This window comes from Salvelinus namaycush, unplaced genomic scaffold (genome assembly GCF_016432855.1).
Source record: "Salvelinus namaycush isolate Seneca unplaced genomic scaffold, SaNama_1.0 Scaffold509, whole genome shotgun sequence".
Taxonomy (NCBI): Eukaryota; Metazoa; Chordata; class Actinopteri; order Salmoniformes; family Salmonidae; genus Salvelinus; species Salvelinus namaycush.
Genome location: NW_024061208.1, coordinates 97,201 through 114,968, shown reverse-complemented (window position 1 = coordinate 114,968; position 17,768 = coordinate 97,201). Strand labels below are relative to the sequence as shown.

Sequence of the window (17,768 nt, the reverse complement as noted above, 5' to 3'; positions counted from 1 at the left end):
AAATAAAAACTGGATGTTGAACTGACGTCTGTGCCCAGTGAGCTGGTTTGAAAAAGCGGCAGGTGTTGGATCAATATCCACCTTAGTAGCTAAGTTTCCATGCAGATTTTCATGTGAATATTCTAAAATCTGCAAAAAAATATATACATATTTTCCCACCTGAAATGTTTACATCAAACAGACTTATTGCGGATTAAAGGCTTTGCGTTATGACGTAGTGCACAAAAAAATAAAGTTTGCTGTTAAATTCCCATGTACCGAATGAAAAATACAACTTAAATTGGTTTCCATCACATTTTCAACTCTACTGATGGTTTTAAAAACTTACGTCAAATAGAAAACGTGCTCTTGTCCCGTGCACTGTAGCCAGCAGCTCACATATACAGTGCTGGTAGGCTACCTACATGATGAGAGCGATATTATTTTATTTTATCAAATGGCAACCAAGCATCGATCATCATGTCACCAGAATAAGACCATCAAAATGTATTGGAAAGGAGCATCAAGCCACATGCAGTTTCACCACCCTGTGAAGTTCATAACTTATTTAATCCTTAGCCTAATAAACTGCATGGGTTCCCAAGTTGTAGTGGGAGGACCACACAACATATCACTTGATTCCAAGTTAAATAAGATGTGATGGTTATTATATAAATATTTGCTCATAAAGGAGTTTCCACCTCCATTTCTCACTTATACATTTTTACTGACACAAAAAGACCCCACCATGTAAAACAAACAAACAAATTGTCTATCTGCATTAATGAAATTGTACAGGCATATCCTGTTTCCGTCATCCCGGTCATTACTTTTGAAATGGTTGGGTCAATGTCCACCTTCATGATATGGATGAAGCCTGATTTGGAATGTCTGAGTAGTTCTGTATGATGTCATAATACATCCCTCTGATAATCAAGTGATATTTGGAATGTCTGAGTAGTTCTATATGATGTCATAATACACCCCTCTGATAGTGATCAATTTGCTCCATTGTTTCCATGTCAGTTGGTTTCCCACTCTGATGATTTATATCTGACAGAGGGGCTTTAAAGGAATAGTATGGTGACATCTTAGCGGGGCTTTAAATAAATAGGATTATTCATTAATTTAATACTCCTATACCAACAATAGACTGCAGCTTTGACATCAAGAAGAGATTGGGCTGATGGGTGTTGGTGCTACTCTACAGGTAAGGCTGTCCAATATGAATGTGAATGTTCAATACACACAATAGGTTGATCAGTAGCCAGTTAGTTAGCTGCTACGTTTTTAGCAACACAACTCGCTATCAACAAAGTCAAAATGCCCTCCAGGCCTGGTGGTGGCAGCAGTGTACTACATTAACTGTTTACCAGAGCTTCCTGAGGGGAAACAATTAGAATGTAAATAGCTTGATTTTGGAGCCAGCAGCATACCACCCTACTTCCCACAGCTGGCTTGCTTCTGAAACTTAACAGGGTTGGTCCTGGTTGGTTATGCAAACATTTGTTTATTATATTATGTTTATCATTAAGAATATTGTTTTATTTCTAAATGGTCACGCCTTGCTTTGGTCATGTGTTCTCTTATGGGTCAATCATTTTAATTAGAATATAGCAATTACGGTGTCTCCTCAATCACATCCAGTGCCTTTGGGAAAGTATTCAGATTGGGGACATTGCCTTGTGTCGGGTGCCATCTTTCAGATGGGACGTCAACTGAGAACAGCATGCATGGGAGGAAACTGTTTACAATTTGGCTCATGCATCCTCCCTTCTCTCCCCTGTAACTATTCCCCAGGTTGTTGCTGTAAATGACAATGTGATCTCAGTTGACTTACCTTGTTAAATAAATAATAACCATGTTTCCATCCAAAGTTTATTCATTAGGATATATACAAATATGATGATGTCATAGTGAATTCATGACATGTGAATGAACAAGCCTTTTCATACTTTATAACATGGCTATATACAATGCCTTCAGAAAGTATTCAGACCCCTTGACTTTTTCCACATTTGGGTACGTTACAGCCTTATTCTATTGTGTATTAAATCATTTTTTATACCATGATTATATACAATCCTACTTCCTTTGTTGTCACTATCATGTATCCTACCATGACTATATCCAACCCAACTCCATGTGTTGTCACTATCATGTATCCTACTTGGCTGAAGCTTTGATCCAGTGGGAGACGTATTGAGGAGCAGGGAGGTTAAAGGTCACTTCAGGATACAGCTGTTACTCTACACTATCCCTAGATAATCCAGTAATAAGAGAACATTTCTACATTATTTAGGGCTCTATAACATCTCTATCAATATATATATTTTTTTTTTACCCAATTCCATTTTCTCCGTTTAGGTTCTCCAGGTTTCTGATTTGTCCCTGTTTTTCTGGTTTTTGCTCTAAATCACACTGTTAATAGAAAACTACTGCAGCATAAATACTGGAGGGGTCAGGAGACACTGTGGCCCCATCCGATGAGACCCCCAGACAGGGCCAAACAGGAAGGATATAACCCCACCCACTTTGCCAAAGCTCTACACAATATTCTGCTGCTGATGCCAGATGCCATAGCAGTCTCTTTCTGATGTAAAGCAGAGGGTCACCGAGCATGTGGTGCAGGTGATGGGGGACTTCATCTTGCAAACAACACAGCAACGCCTCCATGCTGTGCCCCTTTGGCCCTTAGGCACATCCATGCCTGCACAAATATATTTGGGCAGATGAACACTTGTGGCAGGAGCAGAAGGGACAGGGCGTGGTGCAGTGGTGCTGTAGCCAGCAAGCTCCTTGATGAGCTGCTCTCTGAAGGCTTTCTGTGAGAGGAAGGGCTTTCCACAGCTCTTAGCCATTTCCTTGTGTAGGATGAATGCATTCACCACAGCAATGTCGACGAAATGATAGAAGAAGGTCTTGTACCATTTCATTGTCTTATGCAGAACATTGTAATAGCCTATCAGCGCATCTGATAGGTCCACACCTCCCATGCTCTTGTTGTAGTCCTTTACTGCAGTTGGAATGGGGACATTTTTGGTGGTCCATACCCCGGCACCATCCTTGACACGTCTGACCACATGATCCCCATTGAAGGACTTGTGGATTGTTGTGCACATCACCACCTCTCTGGTATCCATCCACTTTACAAAAAGCAGGCCATCTTCACGGATCCATCGCATGGTCCCCCGCTCAGCCTGCTTAGGCATGTCGTTCACCTTCGTCTTCGGAAAGCCCACACTGTTGGTCCGAATGGTGCCACAAGCCCACACTTCCCGCTTCCTAAGGTCTGCAAACAGGGTAGGGCTTGTGTAGAAGTTATCCACAAACAGTTTGTAGCCCTTCCCTAGCAGTTGAAAATCCAATAACTCCATTACAGAGTCATAGCCAAGTCCCTTACCGGTAGCAAAACTGTTCTTCCCCTCATAGACCAAAAAATTGCATGTGTAGGCACACACAGAATCAGCCAACACAAACAGCTTGTAACCCCACTTGGTTGGTTTGTTTCGCATGTATTGTTTGAGGCCAATTCTGGCCTTTGAGGCTACCATCCTCTCATCGATTGACACGTTCTGGGCTGGCTGAAAGTACGTCTTGCAGGCCTCAACAATGCTGGAGTAGAGAGGTTTGATTTTGCACAGTCTATCAAACGTTGCTGTGCCTCTCTTCTTGTCATTCGCTTCATCAACCTTTGGGTCACTGATATGAAGCGCCTGTGAAAGAACCAGAAACCTTTTGCAGGACATAACAGTCATGGGGAAAGGCAGTTGGTCGAGTGATGACGTTTTCCAGTAGTCCGTCAGGCTTTTCAGCTTCACCATCCCCATGTAGATGACCAGTGAAAGGTAGCAGAAAAAGTCTGACATGGATATGGGCTTCCATGCTACCTTTTTGCCTGCCTGCTTCTTCTTCCCATACGTATTCGTGTTAGACACGAGCGAATCTACAACGGATTGTGTGAAAAACAACTGAAAAAGCTGAAGGGGGCTGTAAGTTGTGGTCGAGTTCACCTGAGGTCCTGGCTTCCTTTTCGGCCGAAAAGTTGGTTGGGGTGGCTCCACATCATCTTCTAGGACAGTGTGCCAACGCCCTTCTGTCCCTTTGTTAGCAGGTGGCACACTTCCCCTCTTCCGCTTCTTTGTCGGTGCCTTCACACCTGTAGATGGCCCAGAGACAGCAGGGGTCCAGCTGGATGAACAAGTTGGCGCTGGGGGCTCCCAGTCGGAATCAGTGCCACTGTGAATGAAAATGTTCAGTTAGAATAGTTTCACATATGAGCCCTGTATCAACAGGTATAATAAACATATATATAGAGTACAGGGAACATAAAGTGATGTTCCATTTCACTTTGGCCATTTTGTGGGCCTGCCTCAAATAGGCCATTTAATGTGGGGGTGGGGCGTAGCAACAGACACACGCGCCTCGGCCATGCTCCCCTCTAACCTCTAACCGTAAAATATAGCCTAATTAGAGAAAGCATGCTGGCTCTGTTGAGATGTATGGGTTTGCTGTTACATTCTACTCCATTCAATTTTTATATATATATATACACACACACACATTGGGAAGAACAAGTATTTGATACACTGCCGATTTTGCAGGTTTTCCTACTTACAAAGCATGTAGAGGTCTGTCATTTTTATCATAGGTACACTTCAAATGTGAAAGACGGAATCTAAGTAAGTAATTAAGTAATTAATTTTAAGTAATTAATTAGCATTTTATTGCATGACATAAGTATTTGATCACCTACCAACCAGTAAGAATTCCGGCTCTCACAGACCTGTTAGTTTTCTTTAAGAAGCCCTCCTGTTCTCCACTCATTACCTGTATTAACTGCACCTGTTTGAACTCGTTACCTGTATAAAAGACACCTGTCCACACACTCAATCAAACAGACTCCAACCTCTCCACAATGGTCAAGACCAGAGAGCTGTGTAAGGACATCAGGGATAAAATTGTAGACCTGCACAAGGCTGGGATGGGCTACAGGACAATAGGCAAGCAGCTTGGTGAGAATGCAACAACTGTTGGCGCAATTATTAGAAAATGGAAGTTCAAGATGACGGTCAATCACCCTCGGTCTGGGGCTCCATGCAAGATCTCACCTCGTGGGGCATCAATGATCATGGGGAAGGTGAGGGATCAGCCCAGAAATATACGGCAAGACCTGGTCAATGACCTGAAGAGAGCTGAGACCACAGTCTCAAAGAAAACCATTAGCAACACACTACGCAGTCATGGATTAAAATCCTGCAGTGCAGGCAAGGTCCCCCTGCTCAAGCCAGCGCATGTCCAGGCCCGTCTGAAGTTTGCCAATGACCATCTGGATGATCCAGAGGAGGAATGGGAGAAGGTCATGTGGTCTGATGAGACAAAAATAGAGCTTTTTGGTCTAAACTCCACTCGCCGTGTTTGGAGGAAGAAGAAGGATGAGTACAACCCCAAGAACACCATCCCAACCGTGAAGCATGGAGGTAGAAACATCATTCTTTGGGGATGCTTTTCTGCAAAGGGGACAGGACGACTGCACCGTATTGAGGGGAGGATGGATGGGGCCATGTATCGCGAGATCTTGGCCAACAACCTCCTTCCCTCAGTAAGAGCATTGAAGATGGGTCGTGGCTGGGTCTTCCAGCATGACAACGACCCGAAACACACAGCCAGGGCAACTAAGGAGTGGCTCCGTAAGAAGCATCTCAAGGTCCTGGAGTGGCCTAGCCAGTCTCCAGACCTGAACCCAATAGAAAATCTTTGGAGGGAGCTGAAAGTCCGTATTGCCCAGCGACAGCCCCGAAACCTGAAGGATCCGGAGAAGGTCTGTATGGAGGAGTGGGCCAAAATCCCTGCTGCAGTGTGTGCAAACCTGGTCAAGAACTACAGGAAACGTATGATCTCTGTAATTGCCAACAAAGGGTTCTGTACCAAATATTATGTTCTGCTTTTCTGATGTATCAAATACTTATGTCATGCAATAAAATGCAAATTAATTACTTAAAAATCATACAATGTGATTTTCTGGATTTTTGTTTTAGATTCCGTCTCTCACAGTTGAAGTGTACCTATGATAAAAATGACAGACCTCTACATGCTTTGTAAGTAGGAAAACCTGCAAAATCGGCAGTGTATCAAATACTTGTTCTCCCCACTGTATATATACACACAAACATAGGCTATGGGTCGTTCACATGCATACAAATGTATCCTCACTCACAATGAATAGCCAACGTGTACTTTACACATTTCATTACATTTTTATTGCAAATAAAATGTAAAAACAATCACAAATAATATTTTATATTACTAATTTGAAACAACGGCATTAGCGTGACAAGAACTTACCAGTCCAAAACAATGTCCTCTCCGTTCAAAAAATAGGCCTCAGTTTCAGAATCATAGGAGTGATCGCTAATGGAGTCTTCCTCAAAAAACAGTTCTGTATCACTTTCACGATCAATTTCCTCTAAAATGTTGTCTACATTCGTATATCTAGTCTTAGATTTAGCTTTCCCTGACTTATTCGCCATGATGTTGGATAAATAAACAGCTGAAGATGCAAATTGCCGAAATACTGCTGTGCGTAATAACTTCCGTTCCTTCCAGTTCTAAACGCAAAGGTAAAAGACACTCGTTACGCCTGCGTTTCATGTATGGGTTGGTCTTCAAACAAAGAACCATTTGATAGCCAATGAACAGAGGTAAATGGCACTATCTACCCAGCTAGATTTCAAGACGATGAGTGGTCATTGGGTTAAAATACAGTCAATCAACGAGACAGTGGTCATATAATTGGTGCACAATGAGCTCGTTACTCGTTGTCTTCCAATCGTTTTTTTCGGCTCAATACGTCCCGCGAAATGACCAATCAAGTTTGGTTGTGTTACAAACAAACAGTTGATTGCAAGGAAACCAAACATGACTGGATAAAGTCAGGTTTAGTCAGTGTATTTAGGTCGGATGTTTCGTCGAAAATTTAATGAAATGAAATTCAACGACATAAGCGTTCAGAAAATGTTTCGTGTTAGGCTATAAAAAATGGATTCAACCTAACAAAAGACCATTCATTGTGTAACAATGAGCCTTGGGATGGCAAACAGAGCAAAATCTTCAAAGGTAAACGATTTATTTCAACGCAATCTGTGATAATGTTACGCCTGTGCTGGTTGAAAAAGTAGTTTGTTATGGAGCGCTGAGCTCAGATAATCGCATCCTATTCTTTCGCAGTAAATCCTTTTTTAAATTTGACAACGCAGTTGGATTAGCAAGATTCTAGGCTTTTGAAGCATGTGAGACACTTGTATTTTCAGGAATGTTTAATATGACTATTTGTGGCGATCACCGTATGTTGTCTATTTTCAAACCCGGATCCGGGATCAGTAGTTAAGAGAAGTTCATTTTACCTCTATTTCTGCTTTTTGTTACTCCTCTCTTTGGCTGGAAAAATGGCTGTATTTTTCTGTGACTTGGCTCTAACCTAACATAATCGTTTGGTGTGCTTTCGTCGTAAAACCTTTTAGAAATCGGACACTTTGGCTGGATTTACAACAGGTGTATCTTTAAAATGGTGTGAAATACTTGTATGTTTGAGGAATTTAAATGATGGGATTTCTGTTTTGAATTTGGCGCCCGGCAGTTTCACTGGCTGTTGACGAGGTGGGACGCTACCGTCCCACATACCCTAGTGAGGTTAACAACAAATTTGTGGAGTGTTTGAAAAACGAGTTATAATGACTCCAACCTAAGTGCATGTAAACTTCGACTGTGTATATAAATATATATATATATAAAAATATATATATAATATCAAATGAGTATGCGACCATTTAAACAACTGCATTAGCATGAGAAGCAAAAACCTTTTTTACTTACTGGTCTAAAAGTGGATCTTTTCCTTCCAAAAACATTTCTTCCGCGCTGGAATCATAACTGTGGTCACTCACAGAGTCCTCATCCATTCCTTCTGTGTCACTCTCCTGGTCAATTTCTGCAATAATATCATCAAAATGTTTATACTTGGACTGAGATTTAGCTTTTCCACTCTTAGTAGCCATGTTTAACTTTTTCAGATTTGAGAAGTTTGTAGAAGAGAAGGAACTGCTGTGAAACGTAAACTACAGTGCGTCCTGTTTCCTTTCACCAGAGAATGAACTCTGTTGTGCACAGCTCTGGCATGATGGCTGTTTGTCCTACAAACGGCATTCACATACTGCTGGAAAGCCCAGCTCATTGGCTATCTAGCTAGGTTTCAAAACGATAGGTGGTCATTGGACCAAGACCCTTCATGGGCTAATTCAGGTGTTGTATAGCCAATACATCATGTAGAATGATGAAACAAGTTTGGTTGCCTTCTAGAGTGTCTGAAGATTGCACAGAAACCGAACTTGACCATGTTAAACAATGTTAGATTTCTAACAAAATTAGATTTCATAAAATTGTTTTGTTGCAAGTTGAGTAAGAATTCATGCAGAATGCTGTTTACAACATGGATGGTGTGAGGATATACAATACCATTCAAGAGTTCGGGGTCACTTAGAAATGTCCTTGTTTTTGAAAGAAAAGCTATTTTTTTGTCCATTTAAAATAACATAAATTTGATCATAAACACAGTGTAGACATTGTTAATGTTGTAAATGACTATTGTAGCTGGAAATGGCTGATTATCTACATAGGCGTACAGAGGCCCATTATCAGCAACCATCACTCCTGTGTTCCAATGGCACGTTGTGTTACCTAATCCAAGTTTATCATTTTAAAAGGCTAATTGATCCATTTTGAGCCTGTAATCAAACCCACAAATGCTGATGCTCCAGACACTCAACTGGTCTAAAGAAGGCCAGTTTTATTGCTTCTTTAAATCAGCATAACAGTTTTCAGCTGTGCTAACATAATTACAAAAGGGTTTTCTAATGATCAATTAGCCTTTTAAAATTATAAACTTGTATTAGGTAACAAAGTGCCATTGGGACACAGGAGTGATGGTTGCTGATAATGGGCCTCTGTACGCCTATGTAGATATTCCATAAAACAATCTGCCATTTCCAGCTACAACAGTCATTTACAACATTAACAATGTTTACACTGTATTTCTGATCAATTTGATGTTATTTTATTGGACAAAAAAATTGCCTTTCTTTTAAAAACGAGGACATTTCTAAGTGACCCCAAACTTTTCAACGGTAGTGTATATATAGAAATACACGTTTAAAATTTGTACCAATTGATTGGTCGAAAGAACAAGTGACTAAGTCAAACAAGATGTTTATTAGTCTGTGACAGCCCTACTAGTAAAAGATACCAGTCCATCTTCATGTCAACTAACAGAACTGTGCTGGTTGTCCTGGTAACAGATACCAGTGGGCAGATCTATTTTATTTGTTCAAACTAAACTACAGCACTTACTTTGATGTGTCAAATCTGATCCTTTCTTCTCTCCTCCTCTCACAGTTCCACTCAGCCCCGTTGTTTTCCTGCAGTCCACCAGCTGCACAGACAACCTCTTCATACCCAGCAGTGAGGCGCTACCGGGAGAGGCATGACATGGGGACTCCGGGAGGGAGGAAGGGCTAGCATTGTCCTGGTAACCATAAAGAGGGGACAGACACATATAATTATGGATGCTTATGTCACTGTTGACATAAAGTGCTTTACAGAAACCCAGCCCAGACCCCGATAGAGCAAGCTGTATACTAGACCAAACCAAGCTGTACCATCTGGTGTTCTGATCTGGAGAAACTCTTCTCTGACTCATCAGCATCAGGATGTTGTTGATGCTCCCCAGAGGATCCAGAATAGTCATGTCTCTCTCCTGTGTGAACTAGAACATCAAACAGATGGTAAACTTATGACCATCTATTGCAATTACATAGTGTTACAAGAGGCATGAATATATGTCTAAAAAGGGCCTAAATTAGCCACTTTAATTATGCTTTTTCTTTTTTTGTGATCAGTGGTATAAAGTACCTAAGTAAAAAATACTTTAAAGTACGATTTAAGTAGTTTCAGGGAATCTGTACTTTACTATTTTTGACTAATTTTACTTTTACTTCACTATATTCCTAAAGAAAATGATGTACTTTTTACTTCATACATTTTCCCTGACACCCAAAAGTACTCATTACATTTTGAAGGCTTAGCTGGACAGGAAAATGGTCCAATTCACTCACTAATCAAGAGAACATCCCTGGTAATCATCACTGCCTCTGATCTGGCGGACTCACTAAACACACGTTTCAATTGTAGATTGTCTGAGAGTTGGAGTGTGTCCCTGGCTATCCGTAAATGTAAAAAAAAAAAAAAAAAAAAAATAGAAAATGGCACCATCTGGTTTGCTTAATATAAGGAATTTGAAATTATTTATATACTTTTACTTTTGATACTTCAGTATATTTTAGACTTTTACTCAGGAAGTATTTTACTAGGTGACTCACTTTTACTTCGGTAATTTTCTATTCAGGTATCTGTACTTTTAATCAAGTATGACAATTGCGTACTTTTCCCACCACTGTGGTGCAAATGTTAAAGGGCCGTTCCACAAAATGGGTGCATTTTGCGTCCCTTTGATATTTTAAGTAGAAATGATGCACTGTATATTATATTTTAAAAGCCTGTTATATTAGAATAAGTGCACTTTAATATAGACCACATAGAGAATTCAATAAATATTATTTTGAAGTGCACAAAATATATGTACCAATGGCAGATTGCCCCTTAAACAACTCCTACAGAACTGAACAACATATTAAAGTGCAGAACTTCAGTAGAATGCCCCTTAAAAACCACAGATTAGTTAAACAACTGCATAGTTTGTGCCCCTGTTTTTAAGACAGTACTCACTGGAGTTAATCGGATCTTCAGCCTCCCTTTTCACTCCCAAAACGTCTTCCTCCTCTTTTATTGAGATAGCCTCCTTCTCCTCTTTTACTCCAAAAGGTTCTTACTCTTCTTTCACTACATTCTCTTCTTTCAATTTTACGGCATCTTCCTCCTTTTTGATTCTGAAAGCGTCTACCTCTTTTTCCACTTTGACAAACTCTTTCCCATATTCCTCTTTCACTGTAATATCATCCTCTTGTTTCTCCTTTTTCATTCTTCAAGCTTCTTTGCCTCCTTTCACCAGAGTTTCTTTCTCCGTCTAGATTTGTGCGTTTATGCTCCGGGAAATTAGCCTAGTGCAGTATCAATGTAACACATTTGCTAATTTAACAAGCAAATTACGTTTATAAATGAACCTGTAGATAGGTAAACAGAATTATGTTCGAAACACTAAGAGTAATATACACAAGAATGGTCTAAAGAGTTTTAGGTTTGCTAGCAAAGCACCGCGTGGTTAAACCAGAAGCCTTTAGTCGCTGTTGAAGAAGCCTCCTGTCCCGTCCACTAGATTATACGTCACGCAAGAAGCATCACCTGAAAGACTCCCATCACCTTCTGCTGGCTGGAGTGGGTAACGCAGTTTGGAAACAATAGTTACTACACTTTTGTATTGGAAAGAACGTCATAATAATTTAACAATAAGCTGATATATTGTCTCTTACGTCTTACAAATAATACCGTCCTGTATACAGACGTAGAAGCTTAATAGTGTAATAATAATAGCGACCCTGGGTTTATAGTCGCGGAAATCAACCCTGCCGCACGAGCATGCTTTTGCGGCACAGTCGATAGCGCGCCGGACCTCGGGTTAGAAGGTCGAGGGTTCGAGACCTGCTCCCTACTGTTTCATTACAATATGAATATGTAAATGTTGAATAAATACTTATATGATTAGGTAGTGTTTTAATAAACATTTGCTCTGTTCATTTTTTACATTCGTTTTTATCTAGATGTGACGGTACTAAAGCCCCTTAAAGCTACGCTCTTTAAAATACAACTAATCCTGTAAACCAGGGGTGGGCAACTCCAGTCCTCGGGGCCTGATTGATGTCACACTTTTTCTCCCTCCCTAGCAAACACAGCTGATTAATCAAATTGCATTCTAAACTGAAGATCATGAATTGTTGATTATTGGAGTCAGGTGTGTTAGCTGGGGCTGGGGCAAAACTGTGACACTAATCAGGCCCTCGAGGACTGGAATTTCCCAACCCCGCTGTAAACAATAAAGCAAATGCGTCACATTCAAATAGCACTTGATTATCTGTAGTGCTTTACACTGAGTCTACAAAACATTAAGAACACCTGCTCCTTCCATGACATAAACTGACTAGGTGAATCCAGGTGAATGATATGATCCCTTATTGATGTCACTAGTTAAATCCACTTCAATCAGTGTAGATGAAGGGGAGGAGATGGGTTAAATAAGGATTTTTAAGCCTTGAGACAAATGAGACATGGATTGTGTATGTGTATCATTCAGAGGGTGAATGGGGAAGACAAGATATTTAAGTGTCTTTGAACGGGGGATGGTAGTAGGTGCCAGGTGCACCGGTTTGTGTCAGGAACTGCAAAGTTGCTGGGTTTTCCCAGCTCAACAGTTTCCCATGTGTAGCAAGATGGTCCACCATCCTAACAGTGCCGTTTAAGATGAGGCAGGACGATTTGTTTATTCATGGCCTTATTTCTATTACAGCAAATTAGATGACTGCCAATCATATTCCATTCACCCTGTTCAATGTAACAGCGATAGGTTTAGACTACTACATGATACTAACATTTCCCCTATACCTATCATGAGGTTTCTACAACCTGCCTATGAATTAAGGTTTACAACGTAGGTGCACACTGGTCGAGAGAAAAATTAGAAAAATATATTGACACATTCAATACTGCCTTGCACACTCTTGCCTGCATCTAGCTGATATACGGTGTAATCATCAGTCCAACAGTTGCAAACGAGAGTTTCTATTTGACAAATTCAGGTATGTTTATCCCCGTTTTGTTCCGTTTAAGAAACGTTTTTCAACAACAATCGGCGGAATGTGTGATCTAACTTGAACTTTAAGTATCCTATATTTGATGTGATATATTCCTTACAAGACAGGATTGTGTCACGGCACAGATCTGGGGAAGTGTACCAAAACATTTCTGCCACATTGAAGGTTCCAAAGAACACAGTGGCCTCCATCATTCTTAAATGGAAGAAGATTGGAACCACCAAGACCCTTCCTAGTGCTGGCGGCTCAGCCAAACTGAGCAATAGGGGGAGAAGGGCCTTGGTCAGAGAGGTGACCAAGAACCCGATGGTCACTCTGACCGAGCTCAAGAGTTCCTCTGTGGAAATGGGAGAACCTTCCAGAAGACCAACCATCTCTGCAGCACTCCACCAATTAGGCCTTTATGGCAGAGTGGCCAGACGGAAGCCACTTCTCCGTAAAAGACAAAAGAAAGCCAGCTTGGAGTTTGCCAAAAGGCACCTAAAGGACTTTAGACCATGAGAAACAAGATTCTCTGGTCTGATGAAACCAAGATTGAACTCTTTGGCCTGAATGCCAAGCGTCACATCTGGAAGAAACCTGGCATCATCCATACGGTGAAGCATGGTGGTGGCAGTATCATGCTGTGGGGATGTTTTTCAGTGGCAGGGATGGGAGAGGTTTAGGGTAACTGAAGGATAGGACTGGATGGTCTTCAGAGATAGATGGGAGAGGTTTAGGGTAACTGAAGGTTAGGACTGGATGGTCTTCAGAGATAGATGGGAGAGGTTTAGGGTAACTGAAGGATAGGATTAAAAACAAACTAAATATAACTATTGTAAAATACATTGTGTCCGTAAAATGTACATAGTATGTAGAAGCTGGACGTAGAAGCCTAATAGTTGTTGTGCATTAGTTTACTCTAATTAGGGGATGGATGGTAGGGTTAGTGGAAAACATATTTTTATATCCATACAGTGCCTTCGGAAAGTATTCAGGTTTTTAGAAATGTTTGCAAATTATTATAAATGTTTGCAAATTATAAATTATTATCAAAAGAAATACTTTATTTACATAAGTTTTCAGACCCTTTGATATGAGACTCGCTCAGGTGCATGCTGTTTCCATTGATCATCCTTGAGATGTTTCTACAACTTGTGGTACATTCAATTGATTGGACATGATTTGGAAAGGCACACAACTGTCTATATGAGGTCCCACAGTCCACAGTGCATGTCAGAGCAAAAACCAAGCCACGAGGTCGAAGGAATGGTGCGTAGAGCGCCGACACAGGATTGCTTTCATTGTGCATCTGTAAAAATTTGTGAGTGTTTTAGGTGACAAGCCAACTTTCTTTAGCCTCCTGAGGTTGAAGAGGCTCTGTTGCGCCTTCTTCACCACACTGTGTTCTTGGGGTCCTTCAATGCTGCAGAAGTGTTTTGGTACCCTTCCCAAGATCTGTGCCTCGACGCAATCCTGTCTCGGAGCTATACGGACAATTCCTTCTACCTCATGGCTTGATTTTTGCTCTGACAGTCTCATAGCAAAGGGTCTGAATACTTACTGTTATGTAAATAAGGTATTTCTGTTTTTTATCTTTAATAAATTCGCTAAATTTTCATAAAACCTGTTTTTGTTTTCTCATATTGGGGTATTGTGTGTAGATTGCTGAATATGTATTTTTTAAATCCATTCTAAAATAAGGCTGTAATTTAACAAAATGTGGAAAAAGTAAAGGGGTCTGAATACTTTCTGAATCCACCGTACAAACATCACATTGAATATTCACCTCACTTTCAAAAAGCTCCATGAGGAAGAAAGGATTCCCAGATGATCTTTTAGATGTTCTGTCTTCAGGATGTTCTGGGTTGATGTCTGTTGGAGAGGGGAGGGGCAGTTGAGTGAGCTGGGGGCCTTTTATTACCCTGCCTCTGGGAGCCTCTCAGCTTGTGACATGATGAGAGAGAGTGAGAGAGGGTCTACCTGTAAGATAGTTAGGCAAATTTAACAATGACTTGCAGGCAGTGGGTTCAGAATAAAAATGACAAAAAAATGAATACAAATTATACCACCACCCAAAAGGGCACTTCAGAGATTGGAAGGGTGAAGGAGCATGTGCTCTACACAGCTAGATCCGTATCTGTCCATGTTACCTTAAACAAAGCAGGCACTGCTTCATGTGGCCTCACCTACACTCACCTTAATAGCCCATATGCCACTGGGTGAGAGAAATTGTCATAGTTTTAGGGCAACATTATGTGAGGTGTTATTATGTGTTGTTTGCGATGAGCTTTGGTCAATTTAGCTTGGAATATGCCACCCTCTTCATTCTGTCACCTAATCCTACCTAATGGGCAGGTCAGCCCTGGAGGAAAGTATTGGCTGTAAGAAGGAGGAGAAAACATAACATCTGGTTGTTTTTTCTCCCATCTGCGTTACCCACTCCAGCCAGCAGATGGCGATATGAGTCTTTCGGGTGATGCGTCTTGCGTGACGTGTATTCTAGTGGACGGGACAGGATGCCTCTTCAACTGCGACAAAAGGCTTCTGATTCAATCAACGCGGTGGTTTGCTAGCGAACATAAAACAGAAACATTGAAGCTCTTTAAACCAATCTTGTGTATATTACTCTTAGTGTTTGGCTCATAATTATGTTTACGTATCTACTCGTTCATTTAAACGTAATTTGAGTCTTAAATTAGCAAATGTGTTAAATTGATACTGCACTAGGATAATCGCCCGGAGCATGAGCTCACTAAGCTCGACGGAGAAAGAAGCTCTGATGAAAGGAGAGGAAGAAGCTTTCAGGATGATAAAGGAGGAAGAGGAGGCTATCACATTGACAGAAGAGGATGATATTACAGTGAAAGAGGAAGATGGGAGAGAGGTTGTCAGAGTGGAAGAGGAGGAGGTCGAACCTTTCAGAATCAAAAAGGAGGAAGATACCATAACATTGAAAGAAGAGGAAGAACATTTTGTAGTAAAAGAGGAAGAGGAGGCTATCTCAATAAAAGAGGAGGAGAGGGAATTTCCGATTACCACCAGTGAGTACTGTCTTAAAACCAGGGTCACAAACGATGCAGTTGTTGAACTAAGGGGGTCTAATTTGTGGAACGTCCCAACAGGAATCTGTTCCAAAATCTTCGTAAAGTACAAGGATGCCAACAAACGCCGCATGCAAAGTAGCATGGTCAATTCACCAAGCTAACACGCTGCCGAATAGGCATCAACTCACCACGTAGCTTATTCTTAATGTTTGTCCGTAGGCTACCAGAGTGGATTAACGTGGTGAGTGAAACACGTAATTAAATAGCCCACTCCCTTCCCGGTGTCTTATTCTGCCTCTATACAACTTTGTATGCGCTGTTTGTTGGCAACCTTGTTATTTACGAAGTTTTTGGAACATATTCCTGTTGGAACGTTACACAAATTATAACCTGAACTAATGTGTGGTTTTAAAGGGGCATTCTACTGAAGTTCTACACTTGAATATGTTGTTCAGTAAGGTAGGAAATGTTGAAGTGCTAATCTGCCATTGGTACATATATTTTTGGGACTTTTAAATTCGATTTATTGAATTCTCCATGTGGTCTGTATTAAAGTGCACTTAACTTTGCATAACAGGCTTTTAAAATTCAATATTGGTGCATCATTTCTACTTAAAATATCAAAGGGGTGCAAAAAGCCTCCATTTAGTGGAACGACCCTTTTACATTTACAACACAAACAATATTTTACAAAATCATGATGAAAGTGCCCATTTTAAGCCCTTTTTAGACATTCATGCCTCTTGTAAGACCCTATGATTGTAGTAGAAGATCATAAGTTGACTGTCTGTCTGATGTTGTCGTTCACACAGGAGAGAGACATGACTATCGTGGGTCCTCTGGGGAGCCTCAACAACATCCTGATGCTGACGAGTCAGAGATGAGTCTTTCCAGATCACAACACCAGATGGTACAGCTTGGTCTGGTCTAGCATACAACTTGCTCTATCTGGGTCATGACATCAGCATCCATAATGATATGTGTCTGTGTCCCCTCTTTATGGTTACCAGGACAACGCTAGCACTTCTGTCCTACTGAAGTCCCTATGTCGTGCCTCTCCCGGTAGCAACTTACTGCTGGGTATGAAGAGGTTGTCTGTGCAGCTGGTGGACTGCAGGAAAACAACGGGGCTGAGTGGAACTGTGAGAGGAGGAGAAGAGATGAAAGGATCAGATTTGACTCATCAAAGTAAGTAGTTTAGTTTGAACAAATACAATGGTTCTGCTTCTGACTGGTATCTGTTACCAGGACAACCAGCAGAGTTCTGTTAGTTGACAGGAAGATAGACTGGTATCTGTTACCAGGACAACCAGCAGAGTTCTGTTAGTTGACAGGAAGATAGACTGGTGGATATGGATGTTATGAATATCATAACACTGAAAAAAGGTTTCTGCCAATGAAAAGAGAGAAACCAATTGACCATATAAAACCTTAATGAAAGTTAGCTTTGGAGAGAAAGTTTCAAGATGATCTGATGTAAGGACAAAAACAGTTCCGAAGAACATTATGGATGTTACATTGCCTGTTCCAGTCAACCCCCCTTTCTTTACAAGACTGTAGAACAGGAAAACTACACTCCATACACTTCAATGTGGTCTGTATTGCTTCATTAACATCTGATCTACTGAACTTGTTAAACATGGAAATACCTGGATTCTTCAGATATTCTAGTCTTAATGGAGGCCTGTAGCACGTCCAGATGAAACATTATGGAGTCTAATGATTGAAAGGGGAAACCTAGTCAGTTGTATAACTGAATGCATTCAACTGAAATGTGTCGAACGCATTGAACCCCTCTGAATCAGTGTGGGGGCTGCCTTCATCGATGTCCACGTCATCGGTGCCCCGGGAGCAGTTGTTGTTGGGGATTAACTGCCTTGCTCAAGTTCAC

The 17,768-nt window shown here is 41.0% G+C and overlaps 1 long non-coding RNA gene across 1 annotated transcript; it reads right to left on the bottom strand.

The window, feature by feature from the left end:
- Positions 1-3,913: 3,913 nt before the first annotated feature.
- Positions 3,914-9,413, bottom strand: LOC120041694. The gene is made up of 3 exons (XR_005475919.1): positions 9,382-9,413; positions 7,852-7,966; positions 3,914-4,218 (listed from the first exon to the last, which is right to left on the bottom strand). It is a non-coding gene; the product is annotated as an uncharacterized LOC120041694 (long non-coding RNA).
- Positions 9,414-17,768: the final 8,355 nt, after the last annotated feature.